The 16,422-nt window shown below is 38.5% G+C and overlaps 1 protein-coding gene across 7 annotated transcripts in view; it reads right to left on the minus strand.

The window, feature by feature from the left end:
• Positions 1 to 16,422, minus strand: part of LOC150085455 (uncharacterized) — a 1,845,429-nt gene that overhangs the window by 668,328 nt on the left and 1,160,679 nt on the right. The gene's annotated exons all lie outside the window — the stretch shown is intronic.

Consider the following 16,422-nt stretch of genomic DNA (forward strand, 5'->3'; position numbering starts at 1 on the left):
TTCTATCAAAAGTATTGCTTCTCTGCAATTTTCTTACTGTCTGGAGATGCTTTTTTCCTGCAGTGACTGTGAAAGGTTGGTTGGTTGGTTGTGGTGGTGTAGAGCTTTAGCGGCACAAGTGCAACTGAGGCCAAAATGTGCCTATTCAAATATTTGGAACGGTGCCGGAGTTTGCCTTATTTGATATTAGATATATTCATAAAGTCTAATTTGAACAGTCTATTCATAAAGACTATTGAACCATAATCTAGACGTGACCTGATGAGCAAATGATACAAATGCAGGAGAGTGCATTTATCTGCACCCTATGCCATGGCAGAGATGGCTTTGAGTATATAGACAAGACTTCAGTTATAGCTCAGACACAACATGGTTTTGTTAAGGGGAAGTCTTGCCTGACCAACTTGATTGGATACTATGATGCAGTCACAAAAGAACTGGATGCAGGGAATAACTTTGATATTATATACTTGGATCTTAGAAAGGCTTTTGATACTGTTGCACATGGAAGACTGCTACACAAATTGGAGCAGTGTGACATTGGAGGCAAATTGCTGCTATGGATAAAGGGGTGGTTGAGGGGGAGAAGACAGAGAGTGGTAATCAATGGACACTGCTCATCGTGGACTAATGTTATTAGTGGAGTCCCTCAGGGCTCAGTGTTGGGTCCATTATTGTTTTCTGTATTTATAAATGATATTGATGATGGTATATCAAGCTTAATGTCCAAGTTTGCAGATGATACAAAGGTTGGCAGGGTTGTCAAGGACACTACTGACACTATGCTGCTGCAACAGGATCTGGAAAGGTTGAGCAGATGGGCTGAGAGGTGGCAAATGAAGTTTAACATTGACAAATGTAAAGTACTACACATGGGAAACAGCAACCCCAGAGCAACGTATCAACTCTGTGGTACTACACTGACAGTGGTAGAGAATGAAAGGGACTTGGGGGTGATTGTGCAGGCAGATATGAAGTTCTCTGAGCAGTGCAGATGGGCTGCAAGAGTAGCTCATGGAGTATTGTCAATGATATACAGGAATTTTTCCAGCAGGGATAAGGAGGTGATTATTCCATTGTATAAGGCAATGGTCAGGCCACACCTAGAGTACTGTATACAGGTCTGGAGGCCTCATTTCAAGAAGGATGTAGAGCTGCTGGAACGAGTACAGAGAAGGGCAACAAGATTAGTGAATGGAACAAAGGGGTGCTCTTACGAAGAAAGGCTTAAATTTTGCAAATTACAGTGTCTGGAGACTAGGCACCAGCGAGGTGATCTGATAGAGGTGTATAAAGCCTTGAATGGTTTAAGCATGCTCAATGCTGATGGGATTCTTCCTCTATCTCAGAAAAATCACCTGAGAGGGCATAAATTCAAATTGAGGAAAGATAGATGTAGGATAGACGTGCAGAAATTTGCCTTTAGCCAGCGGGTGGGTGGTTGGTGGAACAGACTGCCATCCCTTGTGGTGGAGGTTGATAGCCTAAATAAGTTTAAGGCTCAGCTGGACAGGTATTTTGAACGAACAGAGGGGTGAAGTGGAAGTGGGTTTTTTTTTTTTTTTTTTTTTTTGGCTGATGCTGCATAAGCTTGCTTTCTTGCATCAAATGCCTCTACTAATGCTAATGCTAATGCTAATATTGAGTTTTTTCAAGCAGAGAGTTCTGAGATAAGTTATGTTCATTGCAAAATTGAGTTTAGTATCTAATATTAAAGCTAAAAAGTGGATATTGCTGGCAAGAGGAATTGGTAGGTTTTTTTATTTAAGTTCAGGCTCTGGATGTAATCTGTGCTTTTTACAGAAATGAACTGCAATTGTCTTTTGCTTTGACAGACGATAACCATTTTGTACAGTCCATGTCTCTAACTTATTTATGGAAAGTTGTAACTGTCTCTCTATGCTGTTAATTGGGTGAATGGCATGATATAGCAAGATCATCAGCATACATATATATTTCTACAGTTTGGGAATATTCTGCATCATGGTGTTTAGCCTAATTGCAAAGAATGTAGGACTAATTATGGACCCTTTGGGTACCCCTTTTTCTTGAATAAAATATTGTGAAAGTACATTCTGTGAAGAACTTGAAAGGTTCTGCACTTAAGAAAGTTCTGGATGAAGTGAGGCATGTGTCCTCTCAACCTTAGAGCATACAGCTCTCGTAGAATGCCATACCTCCATGTGGTACGAAATACCTTTTCAATATTTAGATTTACCATTACTAGATGTTCATTTTTAACATATGCACTGCGAATGTTAGTTTCGGCTCTTACCATAAGGTCTAAGCAGGATCTGTTTTGTCGGAAACATATTGGTTGATATTTAGCAGCATTTTACTTTCTGAGATCCATTTTAATCTCCTATGTATCATTTTTTTCTAGTGTTTTACTTAAACAGCTGGTTAGGGAAATTGGTCAGTAGTTTTGTGGAAGTGACTGATCCTTTCCTGGTTTTGGAAACGCAAGGAATACAGAATGATGCCATGAGGAAGGATAAACACATTCAAGAAATATCCAGTTGTAGAAAACTAGTAATAAGCTTAAAGCTGCACTGGCACCTCTGTAGTCAGGTGGGCAAGAGCAATAGTGCGTAGCACACGCTTCTTGATTAGACTGGGGTTCGAGTCCGTGGCCACCAAATATGGAAGATACGGAAAGGTCAGGGAATGACCACCGCATATCCCCGGAGCAATATGGCCTTAGTTGCTAATGCTCCTAAAAACCAAATAACAAACAATATTAAAGCTGCATTATTTAGATGTTTAAGCATTATATAGTAGATTCCGTCGAGTCCTGCTGCGCTGTTTGTTGTTCTTTTCAGAGCTTCTTGGAGTTCAGCTAGGATGAATGGCTGATTATAAGGAAGGGATTGGGTGGTGTTGAAAAATATTTTATATTTTTCTGCAAAGGTTTCGATTTTCAGGAAAGAATTGTCGTACACAGAGGCTGATGATATTTGACTGAAAGTCTCTCCAAGGAAATCGCCTATTTCCTTTGGGGAAGACAATTCTCGTCCATTCTTAATCAAGATTGGAGCAGAAAAAGGAATGCACTTATTAATTGTTGGATTTTCTTCCATATTAGCCGACTGCTAGTGTCCTTCTTGATGGTACTGACAAATTTTATCCAGGATTCTTTTTTTGGCTGGTCTTCTGATTTGTTGTGTCCCTGCCTTTTGTTTTTTTATATAAAATGAGGTTGGCTGTTCTAGGAAACACGAAATAGGTTCCAAGCTTTATTTTTTTCTTATTTTGCACTATTACAGGCTTCATTCCACCAGTGTTTTGCATGTCTTTTTTGGTTTGCAGAGGATTGAGGAATTGCCTCTGAAGCTGCTGCCAAAATTTGTGTGGTAATATGCTCGGTGACTTCATCTATTGGTTGTGATTTAATAAATTGATCATCAAAATAAACACAGACTGAATATTTTGTCCAATTTGCTTTTGTGAATTTCAATTTTACTCTGTAATCTGGACAGTGGGATTGTTCTGTTAGTATTTTACATATAATTAGAAAATGATCACAGTTGTGTGGATCATATAAGATTGACCACTCCATACTGGGGAACAGTACGGGAGAACAGATTGACAGATCAATTGCTGAAGTGGATCCTGTGGGTAGATGGACATAAGTGTGATGGCCAGTATTTAATAAGGTTAACTGCTGTTGATTCAGTAAGGTCTCAATCAGATGTCCTCTTTTGTTTGTTTGTTTGTTTGTTTATGGGCTTTATGGCGCAAGAGCAGTAAGGTCATAATGCAGATGTCCTCTTTTATCTATAAGATCTTCTAGTACTTTTAGAATGAAAAGTCTATTTGGTGGGAGGTATATTGAAACAAGAGTTAGTGTTATTCCAAGCGCAATACGCACAGCAACAGCTTCTAAGTCAGTCTGTAGAGAGATATGTCGAGCTGGGATTTTAGAGTTAACTAGTATTGCTACTCCTCCATGTGCGGATTTTGCAGTACAGTCTGTCCTCGTATAACACGTGTTTACATTACACGAATTTGATCATACACGATTTATAAATAGGGGAATGTTATCTTATATAACACGAACCGAATTCGCTTATGCACGATTCGCCTTTGAGTTTACAAGAAATGGCAGTCGAACGCGGAATCACCCCAACCGAACGCAACATGAAGGGATGAAGAAGATTCTGAAAATCTATTTATGTATTTTATATCAGTGAAGGGGAAACACATTTCACTATAATAACGTAAAAACCAACACAATTCCAGCTATCGATATAATCGCAAATGCAATTAGATGGAGTTTACTACCAGTTTATAACAGATTCCACTAGCAGAAACGAAACCGGAAATAGTTTTTATTGTTTTATGGTAGCAACCCCCAGAAATGTGCTTTAGTAAAATGTGGGGTGTTAATAGTGTATCTCGGCCTTTACGGTGTTGTTTATTCAGTTGCTATACGCGAGCAGCTTTGTTTATGTGTATTAAGCGTGCCTCCTCGTTTTGTAATTGCGCTTTATTCCCTAAAAATTAGTAAAATACTTAAATGGTGTGAAAAGGAAGTGTCTTGGTGAAGACACTGCAGATTCAGAGAGAGAAAAAAAAAAGAAGCAATATCGATAAACAGGTGCGGACTGGATCAAAAATTCTTACACGGGAAAATTTATAGTGGCCTCATACTACGGTTTATGGCCAAAATCACACCGACCTCTGGCCCACCGGGATTTCCCGGGTAAGGCTTATGGCCAGTCCGCCTCTGTCGATAGAGAAAAAAATATGAAATTGCGAAACGCTTTGAGCGAAATGAAAGACCATGTGATATTGCACGTGCTACAGACCTAAATGAGGCAACGCCGAGAATTACAAAGAATGCAGAGAAGATAAAAACAACTTTCATAGCGGGAACAACTCAAAGTGTAATTAAAATCCATTAGATTAAGACACAAGAATTGGAAGAGATGGAACAGCTGTCATCTGTTTGGACAGAAAGTCAAACAAAAAACAAGTTTGCTTAAGATAGAAGCAAAAGCATTAGCAATATTTTATTACGTAATAGTCGTAATAAAATACGTAAGCATTTTATTACGACTTACGTATTATAATTCATACTTACGTATTATAAAATACGTAAGTATTTTAGTTAATATAATAATTTTTTTACGAATAAAATACGTATTTTATTCGTAAAAAATACTTTTTTAGTATTAAAAAATACTAAAAATACTTTATTATAATATAATAAATAATAAAAAATATTTATTATTTATTATATTATAATAAAAAATATTATATTTTTTATTACGTATTTTAATCGTTATAAAATATTTAAGTATTTTATAACGATTAAAATTACCCGATTATTTATTGTGTTTGGTAATGTTTTGGTTCCAAATGTGTGTTCAATCTTGGGTGGTCGGCACCTAACCCCAATTTTCCCATAGGGCCTGTTGTTTATATTGCACGATTTTGCATTGCACGAGGGTTTCTAGGAACACAGCTATCGTGCTATACGAGGACAGACTGTATTCCTGTCTTTTCTGTACATTGTGAACTTTCTAATTGAGAGATTTACCTGTGGTGTAAATTAGTTTCTTGCAGACAAACACTCACTGGATTGTACTTATTGATCAGGTCATATATATCATCAGTATTGGCTCATATGCCTCTGCAGTTCCATTGAAGTATGTGCTGCATTACTTGGTTTTAGGAGTTATGTTTTGATCTGTGTGTTTTTTTGCAGCAGTTTGTTTGTAACGATCTGTTTTATTTCTGTAATTTTTGGGGAAAACTGGTCGCTCTGTATCCATGTGTTCTTATGCATGAAGTTCTAAGATAGTTTCTTCTGGGTTAGTTTTGTTGTCAATATCCATATGTATAGGGAATTGTTTCTTGGTCTGAGCATGATCTGTTGGTACTGTTTTGTCTACTTTTTTTTGTAGTTTCAGGCATGTTGGGTGGAACTGAAATTGGAGTATTAATTCCTTCTTCCAGTTGCTTGTGTTTGGCAGGTTGTGGCTTAGCATTAAGCACAGACCTGGCCCAATCTACAAAAGAAATGTTTGGAGGGACTGTAATGTCAGTTTGAGTAGCAACAGGCTGTGTTGGTTGCTTGTGCATAAGTGCGTTTCGGCATAAACTGTATAATATGCTTTTTGGCTTCCTGATACATTACTTTCTTTTCTGTTTTCTATTTTTGTATTTCTTTCCCCACTTTCCACATTTCACAATTTTTTGAATACGCTAGATGGTTACCTTTGCAATTGGGACAGGTAAAGGTGGTTACAGTACAATCAGCTTGAGTTTGTTCTGCTGAACCACACTTTGGACAAATCATAGTGCCATGGCATGCAACCTGGGTGTGTCCATATTTCTGGCACTTATAACACCTGATGGGATTCGGTATATATGGACATAATCCGACAATTCAGATACCCTGCTTTCATTATTGGTAAGTTTTGGGTACTAAAGGTCAGTATTATGTTCCATGTTGGCCTTAATTCTCCATCTTTTCAGATTAATATTCTTTTTTCATGTATTACTCTTTGATCTGTCAATTCTTGCACAATTTTATCCTCTGAGATGTTAATGATTACAGTGCGGTACAAGTAAACACATGGGTTCTGTTAGGGTAGCTAAGAATAGAAACAGGTGCAGGTATACTTGCGTGTACACCAATGCTAGGAGTTTAGTAAATAAATTTGATGAATTTGAGGTATTGCTCAAAACATCAAAGGCAGATATTGTTGGGATATCAGAGACGTGGTGTCACACAGATATAAGGGATGCAGAACTGGAATTTGGGGAGTACAACGTCTACAGAAAGGTTAGACAGGATAGGAAGGGGGGAGGGATTATGCTATTAGTTAAGAAACACATAAAAACCAAGGAAGTGAAGCCAGTCGACATCGCTGGACAGTGCAGTGTTGAGTCAGTTTGGTGTGACATAAGCATTGGGAGATCAAAATTGAGAGTAGGAGTGTGCTATAGGCCTAATGACTCTGATGAGTATAATAAGGAACTGTACAGGGAAATAGAGTGGGCCAGTAAATCAGAGAGTCTTATAATGGGAGATTTTAATTTCCCAGATATTGACTGGAATTTGGGAGCTGGTCACTCACACACTAGCAGGGCTTTTGTGGATTTATTGGATGATTGTTTTCTACATCAGCATGTTCGGGAGGCAACTAGAGGCAGTAATACTCTTGATTTGATTATCAGCAGTGATTCTTCATGCATTAAGAATCTGCAGATAAATGAACCACTAGGTGGCAGTGATCACAGTGTGCTGAAGTGGGATTTACTCAAAGAGGTAACTACCATTAGGGGTAAAGGGAAGGGTTATTGCTTCCGTAAAGGCGACTACGATGGACTGAGACAGTATTTAAATTCTATACAGTGGGACCAACTGATGATGTTACCAACAGCAAATTCAAAATGGGAAGCATTCAAAGAATTAATCTTGGAAGCTACTAGGCTTTACATACCAACTAAGAAATATTGTTCAAGGTTTAGGCCAAAATGGATGTCAGATGAACTAATGAGGCATATGGCAGAGAAGAAAAATGCATGGGATACTTACAAATTAACACATGACACAGAAGCCTATGATAGATACAAGTTGATATGCAACCAAGTTACAAAGGAGGTTAGGCAGGCGAAGGCAGATTACGAGAAATCCTTGGCAAGGGATGCAAAGAAAAACAGCAAAGAGTTCTTTACTTATGTCAACTCTAGAAGGAAGGGGACGAATCAGATTGGTCCACTTGATATTGATGGGTCAACTGTTGATGACCCTGCTCAGGTAGCCAACAAAAAAATGAATATTTTGCATCGACATTCACACATGAGGAGTTATTCAGCGAGGGGAATGCCAGAGGTGTATTCAACTCTAGCAGTAAGCTACAGAATCTTGAAATAACTGGGAGTAAAGTGGAGGAGAAACTGTTGAAGATAAACACAAGAAAGGCACCCGGGGTGGATGGGATCTATCCAGTTATATTAAAGGAGGCAGCAAAGGAAGTAAGCAAACCCTTAGCCATAATTATGAGAGCTTCCTTGGACTCAGGGCAGGTACCCATAGACTGGAAATGTGCAAATGTGACCCCAATTCACAAAGGAGGATCAAAGGCTGACACAAGTAATTATAGACCTGTGAGCTTAACTTCTGTTCCAGGAAAGTTAATGGAGGCACTGGTTAAAGAAGCACTGCAGGATCATTTAGACAAGACTTCAGTTATAGCTCGGACACAGCATGGTTTTGTTAAGGGGAAGTCTTGCCTGACCAATTTGATTGGATATTATGATGCAGTCACAAAAGAACTGGATGCAGGGAATAGCTTTGATATTATATACTTGGATCTTAGAAAGGCTTTTGATACTGTTGCACATGGAAGACTGCTACACAAATTGGAGCAGTGTGGCATTGGAGGCAAATTGCTGCTATGGATAAAGGGGTGGTTGAGGGGGAGAAGACAGAGAGTGGTAATCAATGGACACTGCTCATCGTGGACTAAAGTTATTAGTGGAGTCCCTCAGGGCTCAGTGTTGGGTCCATTATTGTTTTCTGTATTTATAAATGATATTGATGATGGTATATCAAGCTTAATGTCCAAGTTTGCAGACGATACAAAGGTTGGCAGGGTTGTCAAGGACACTACTGACACTATGCTGCTGCAACAGGATCTGGAAAGGTTGAGCAGATGGGCTGAGAGGTGGCAAATGAAGTTTAACATTGACAAATGTAAAGTAGTACACATGGGAAACAGCAACCCCAGAGCAACGTATCAACTCTGTGGTACTACACTGACAGTGGTAGAGAATGAAAGGGACTTGGGGGTGGTTGTGCAGTCAGATATGAAGTTCTCTGAGCAGTGCAGACGGGCTGCAAGAGTAGCTCATGGAGTATTGTCAATGATATACAGGAATTTTTCCAGCAGGGATAAGGAGGTGATTATTCCCTTGTATAAGGCAATGGTCAGGCCACACCTAGAGTACTGTATACAGGTCTGGAGGCCTCATTTCAAGAAGGATGTAGAGCTGCTGGAACGAGTACAGAGAAGGGCAACAAGATTAGTGAATGGAACAAAGGGGTGCTCTTACGAAGAAAGGCTTAAGTTTTGCAAATTACAGTGTCTGGAGACTAGGCACCAGCGAGGTGATCTGATAGAGGTGTATAAAGCCTTGAATGGTTTAAGCATGCTCAATGCTGATGGGATTCTTCCTCTAGCTCAGAAAAATCACCTGAGAGGGCATAAATTCAAATTGAGGAAAGACAGATGTAGGATAGATGTGCGGAAATTTGCCTTTAGCCAGCGGGTGGTTGGTTGGTGGAACAGACTTCCATCCCTTGTAGTGGAGGTTGATAGCCTAAATAAGTTTAAGGCTCAGCTGGGCAGGTATTTTGAACAAACAGAGGTGTGAAGTGGAAGTGGGTTTTTTTTTTTTTTTTTTTGGCTGATGCTGCATAAGCTTGCTTTCTTGCATCAAATGCCTCTACTAATGCTAATGAAGTCCCACTCTGCCACAACATTATATTTTCACATTATTTTCACAGGAATGGCATTATTTTCACAGGAATTCCACCAAGTGTGGTCAGTTTCATTAATATTTCTGAGTTTATTGGCTTTATTGTTTCTACCAGCAGATCTCCAGACTGTAATCGCTTTACTATCTTCGATGATCCTGTCGCATTTTCCAAGCATTTCTGGATTAGAAATTGGGATAATTTGCTCACAGGAAAATCTGATACAGAATAAATAAGGAGAAAGGCTGGGTGATCTTGTTGATATAGATCTGTGTTTTGTCTTTTATTTTGACAGGAGTCACGATCAGGTTGGTCTTTATCAGTAGGTGATCTCAACTGATTAAGTGGAGGAAAGGTTTCTTTGTCCATTTTGTATTCCTTTTGAACCTGAGTGTTGGTTTTCCCACTCAGGTTACCAGCCCTACCACAGGGAGGCAGGAGTAATGCCACAAGTGGCCAAGCAGTTGTTATGTTAGTTGGGTGAGTAACTCTAATAAAAATAAAAGGAGAGGTGTCTTTTCTTTCCTGACTTAACTTAGAACTTGTAAGATGAAGTGCACTGTGCTTTTTGAAAGAACTTAAGAGAGACTAACAGAAAACTTAAAGAGAAGAGCGATTCTTTTAAAGGAGAACATTTGCTTTGAATCGCTTTATAGAGCTCAGAAAATTGCTTGGCCACAGAAACGCTTGTATAATATCTTTAAGGAAGTTGAAAACATCTGTAAGGTCATCTCTATTATTCAAGAGGATCTGCTAGGATAATGGTGTCATGTGTTCTATAAACATTTTTGAAGGCTTGTTGCATTCATTTGCATATTTAGGACAGTATTAATATATGTTTTACTGTCTGGATACTATCACAAGTCTGGCGTTGTGGTGGTTCTTCTGCTCGCAATAAGAAAGAATGCTTAAGATGGGTATGCCCTGTTCTTAGTCTGCCAGTACTGTTTCTTCTTTTCTCTCGACTTTTGTTTGCCTGAAAAGGTTGGTTGTGTTAGGATTTAATGGAATATGGACTAGGTTGATCATAACATGCCAGTTCACATGGTACGATGAGTTTCAGAGGTGCTTACTGTGAATTTATGTTGCTCCTTTTAGTCTGATTCATACTTAATTCAGTTCGTGTGTTGCTTGTGTTTGCTTCCTTAGAGGAGATGGCATAAATTAATATCTTTAAAGATATTAATTTATACCATCTGATATATATGATAGAGATAAATAAATGATAGAGATGACCTTACAGAAAACATCTGTAAGGTCATCTCTATCATTCAAGAGATCTGCTAGGGTAATAGTGTCATGTGTCCTATAAACATTTTTGAAGGCTTGTTTGCATTCATTTGCATATTTAGGACAGTCTATTAATACATGTTTTACTGTCTGGATACTATCACAAGTCTGGCATTGTGGAGGTCCTTCTGCTTGCAATAAGAAAGAATGCGTAATATGAGTATGCCAGATTCTTAGTCTGCCAGTACTGTTTCTTCTTTTCTTGACTTGTGTGCCTGAAACCCAGTTTTCAATTTTTCACTTTATTTGGTACAGTTTGTTTTCCAAGCAGATTCCAAGTTTCTTGCCATTGCATCAAGCAGGTATGCTATATCATGGGCTTGTAATTGAAATAAGGGACTGAGATCTCTTCTTCTGTCTGCAGTATGGCTTCTTTTGCTGATCTGTCTGCTGCTTCATTTCCAGCAATCCCTGTATGTCCTGGGCAGAACTGCAAACCGAACCAAATTTCGCCCATTTTTCTAAACTGTAAACCATACTGAAACAACTGAACAGATTTTTTTCTGAACCATGAACCAAACCAACATTTTTTGGAAAATGTTGTTTGGATTTGGGTTCAAACATCGACTACGCCTACGGGTCAACGAAAATTTGGAAAATTTTCATGAGGAAATCCAGTGAATAGGAAACAGATACTCCTTCCTCTTTCTTTTTCCATTGTTCATGGCTAGGCTTCTAGAATGGTTACTAAGGAGACGTGAAAAGCACTGCATCGGATTAGGAGGCCATCTCAGGGCTAGGGAAATAGTTTTTTCACTTTGACCAAGAAATGAGTTGCGAAGGGACCCTGTGGGCCATAGGGTCCCTGCTGAGTATTTTAATAGAAGCTCTGAAGTGGGGCGCATGGGAATGGATGCTCTCAATGCAGCAGAACGTTCACACCGATCAAATCAGTGATAAGGAAGTGAAAGGACATAGTACTGAGAATCACTCATTAGAATTTTTCTTTGACAAGATTAGCACGTTTAATTTCTAAGGTTTTGTTCTGAGGATTCATCATTCCTGTTTTCGCTGTGGCAGAGTGCACTTGAACTGTGATATTAGGTTACATGTGGACATCTTGGAGGAATGATTCCCAAAAGAAGTGTCTTTGGTAAGTGTATATGTATTATTTTATTGTAACCTTTACTTATTAATTAAATCATAACTTTGGTAATCGTAATGATGAAAAATTCAAACACTGAATTAAAGAGAATCTTCATTATATCTAAACTTGCTCAATATTAATATAGTTCTAATAACTATGTGCATAAATGGAAAGGTTCTCTGCAATATTTTTATTTATTATTATTTTTAATATTTTATTTTATTTAATATTCAATTTTTCTCATTTTCACAATATGAGATATAACTAAAACAATGCTGTTTTTAGCTTTTTTAAGAATTGCTGCATACTAATATGCTCCATTTGCACAAATTGTATGTTGTCTAATTCTTTCATAGCCTGAGGTGCTCTAGTCTAATTCACTTTATACACCTTCAGGCATCTCTCATATTGTGGAGTTATACTTCATAACTGTTTTGTCATCATTGCATCACCAGGTTATCTTCCTGGTGATGCAAATAGCCCCAAAACGGTCACCAGGGGGAGCATGATGCTCCCCGGAGTTTCCAAGAATAGGTAACAACAGTCTTCTTTATTGGGGAAGTGTTGCCCATTCGAGGAGTTTAAGTTTTTGAATGGTGTGAGTTGAAGGAGTTACTCTCCCTTTCATTTTTCTACACAATTTCTTTTCCTCTTCCACTCCCACTATTACTTTCCCTCTACTTTTTGCTTTTTTAAGTCAAATAGGGACAAGTGGATAGTAGAGTTATTATCCCACCCACACACACACACACACACACACACATACAAAATAGCCCTGAAATGGTGCCGTCTGCGTGGTGGTATTCATTGAGAATAAGTAACAATAGTCTTCTCCATTGGTGAAGCATTACTTATTCGAAGTAGTGCAATACCATGGCAACGCGTTGTGAAGGTATTCACAATATGAGATATAACTAAAACAATACCGTCTTTAGCATTTTTTTGGAATTGTTGCGTACTAATATGCTGCATTTGCACAAAACTTGTATGGTATTCATTTTATTAAAAACTGATTATTCCATTTTTTTTTATTTATTATTATAAAATTTTTAGTTTTAGAGAAAAATAGGCGTGAAGAAATCTATGTATTTATCACATTTTTGTAGCAGATAAGAGATCAATAATGTAGCCCCACTGCTAATCAAAGATTATGCACTCTTATTTACTGTTAAGCACTGCATAATATTTAAGAAATAAAGGCTATTCTAAGAAATTTAATGATAATGTTTTTGTTCATTCTATGTACATACTGTGGCAGTTTTTGATTTGAACATTTGGCATACTTCATCTTTATTGAGTTGTTACAACAACTTGTTAGCATGTGTCTCTCAAATATTATTTTTGTTTTTCCCTCCCTCAGATAACAACGAATGGCAATAGAAAAGGGCATGATGACCACGAAAAATTTCATTATAATAGCGACACAGACAAGAGTAAATGTAGTACTGTTTGTAAAATGGACTTGAAGGGAAAACAATCCTTCAAGTCAATGAGACATTTAAAAAGAATGCATGTCACAGATTTTGAGGATATATTAAAAAAGAAAGCAAAAATAATCTCCACAGCTAACTACTATTACAAAATTTTTTACACTACTGTTAGAAAAACCGTATCGATTGACATATCTGCAGAAATAGTTAAGGATGCGTGGGTGGAATTAGTGACTGTTAATGATAAAACATTTTCTCTGCTTGAAGACTTGGGATTCCGAAAATTATTAGATTATGAGACTTGGTAGTAAACTTCAGATAAATCATTAAAATATTCAAGATAAGATAATTAAACAAGCTAATTATTTGCATAAAGAACTTACAGCTGTTTTGAAGGGCAGATTAATTTCTTTGAAAATAGATAGTGTAACTCAATTTGAGAGGTCAATTTTGGGAATAAATGTACAATTTTTTGATTGTGACAAGATTGTTCTTAAAACTTGCAATACAAAAACTGAATGATCAGCTACGAGCGATAATTTATACAAAATAGTTTCAAGTGTCTTGAAAGAATTCAAAATTAAATTAGAACAAGTGCATTCTTTAACAGTGGACAACGGGGCTAATATGATAAGGTCATTCAAATTACTTGCTCAGAAACAATCTGGAAAACCACATATGGAAGTAATGATACTGAAGATATAAAAGAATCTGAGACTATAGACTCTAGTAATACAAATGTATGTAAGGAAAATTTCCATGATCTACGTGTTCAGGGTATTATGATATCTGTTCGTTGTGCTGCACATTCTCTGCAGTTGGCTGTTAAAGATTTTCTGAAACATGAATTGAAACTTCTCTTGGCTAAAGCATGAGCAGTGGTGAAAAAGCTGTGAACACCTCAATCAGATCACCTCGCAGGTGCCTAATCTTCAGACGCTGTAACTTGCAAAACTTAAACCTTTCTTCGTAAGAGCAACCCTTTGTTCTGTTCACTAATCTTGTTGTCCTTCTCTGTACTCATTCCAACAGCTCTACATCCTTATTAAAATGAGGCCTGCAGTACTCAAGTTTATACTGCGCCAAGAAAGGATTAAAATATCAACAAAGATAAATTCTGGTAACCTTTAAAAAGGTTACTTCGTCAAATTGGTGAAAATCCAGGATCGATGAGGGGTGGGATGTACATTTTCCCTTCATTTTTCGGATATTATCCCAGACTACTTTAGTGTGGGTAGACTGGTTAATAGATAATGTAAAATGGATCCATGATTCCTTTTGACTCTGACGGCGAATGTAACGTGCTTTGGTTCATGCACGTTTGAAGGCTATTAGATTAACAGTGGTAGGATATCGGAGGAATATCCCCACGCTTTGTTTTGAGCATTTTTTGTTGCTGTGCATTGTGAATTGGTGGAAACTGGGCAGATGTTTTTGGGATGGCATTCGCAGCTGCTTGGACGATATTTTCTGTGATGTATGTTACTGCATCATTGATAGGCTCCTGAATGACAGTACTGAGGCCAAAATTTGCCTGATGTTGGAAGGCAGCCCAGTCAGCCTGATCAGTCTTCCACCGTGGTAACCTGAAAGGAAGACACCGTCTTCCACTGTGTAATGAGATTACGACAGGGAACTGATCACACTTCCATATGGGTTCTCCTCCACTTCCCAAGTGATTGAAGGGAGTAGAGAAGGGAAGCAGATAGAGAGATCAATGGCAGAAAACGTACGGGTAGGCATGTGGAAGACGGTGTTTGTTCCAAAATTTAGAAGTGAAAGGTCATTGTCATTTAGCATATGCTCTATGACTCGTCCCCTTCTATTAATGCTAGAACTACCCCACAGGGTGATATGTTCATTAAAATCCCCGAGAAGTAAGAAAGGGGGAAGCAACTGCATTACAAGATCATCAAGGTCTTCAGGGGAGATGTCAGTCCCAGGTGGCAAATAAATAGAGCACACAATTAATAAAAATCCCACTGTAAGGCGAATTGCAACAGACTCTATGCTGGTTGTAAGTAACAAGGTCTCAACTGGGGTCTGGTTACCTACAAGGATAGCCATTCCTCCATGAGCAGGACCAACCGCAATTCTATCCTTACGAAAAATTGTGATGTTATGCATGGTGGGGTCATCATTTGCCTTTAGATAAGTCTCCAGCAAGCAAAAGCAAACTGGCTCATGCTTTTGCAGGAGGGTCTTGATGTCATCAGCATTTTGCCGGAATCCACGACAATTCCATTGTAGGAATTTAGCCATTATTTTGGCTTGGTGGGTCCATCAGGCAGCTTCCGAGGTGCTGAGGGCTTACTTTTGTCAGTCTTGGATTTATCTTTTTTGGGGAAGTGTGGACGCTGTCCCGTGTCCATTTCTTCGTCCGCAAAAGGTTCCAAGACTGATTCCTCCGGTACCTCCTTATTCTCTACATCCATTGTTTCTGGTATTACGGGTGACTCTTCCGAACTTTTTCAGTTCAGAAAAAAGTGCTCCTACTAGTGCTCCTGGTGGAGCACTAGGAGGTACGGATATAGGAGTGGCAGCCGATTGTGTTTTTTTGGTGCGCTTTTGTGAACTCAATAAATAGCATGCAATCGGAGTGAATGATTCTCTTGGTGGTATAGTCATCTCAGTTTGTGTACCGATAGTGCACTTTGCAGAAACCTTCTGGGCATATGAAGGTTTCCCGCTATTTATTGGTTGGATACATTTTATGGCCTCTGGGTAGGAGATATTCAGCTCTGTTTTCAGTTTTTGGATTTCTTTTTCATCGTTCCACTTCTGGCATGCTCTAGAGTAGGCGGGGTGCTCTCCCTGGCAATTGACACAGATCGGTTTTGAAGCTGAACATTGCTTGCTCTCGTGATCTTTAACACCACATCGAGCACAGGCAGGGTTACCAAGACAAGATGTTTGTGAGTGGCCGTATTTTTGGCATCTAAAACATCTCAGTGGGTTTGGAATATAAATCCTAACTGGGCAGTTTAGATAGCCTACCTTGATGGAACTTGGAGGCTGTGGGGTGTTGAACGTGAGAATAAGAACTCTGGTAGGAACGAGATTCCCATCCTTTCATATCGATATTCTCTCCGTCTTTCAATTCAGAGAAGATTTCTTTT

This window comes from Mastigoproctus giganteus, chromosome 5, assembly GCF_048544385.1.
Source record: "Mastigoproctus giganteus isolate SK-2022 chromosome 5, ASM4854438v1, whole genome shotgun sequence".
NCBI lineage: Eukaryota > Metazoa > Arthropoda > Arachnida > Uropygi > Thelyphonidae > Mastigoproctus > Mastigoproctus giganteus.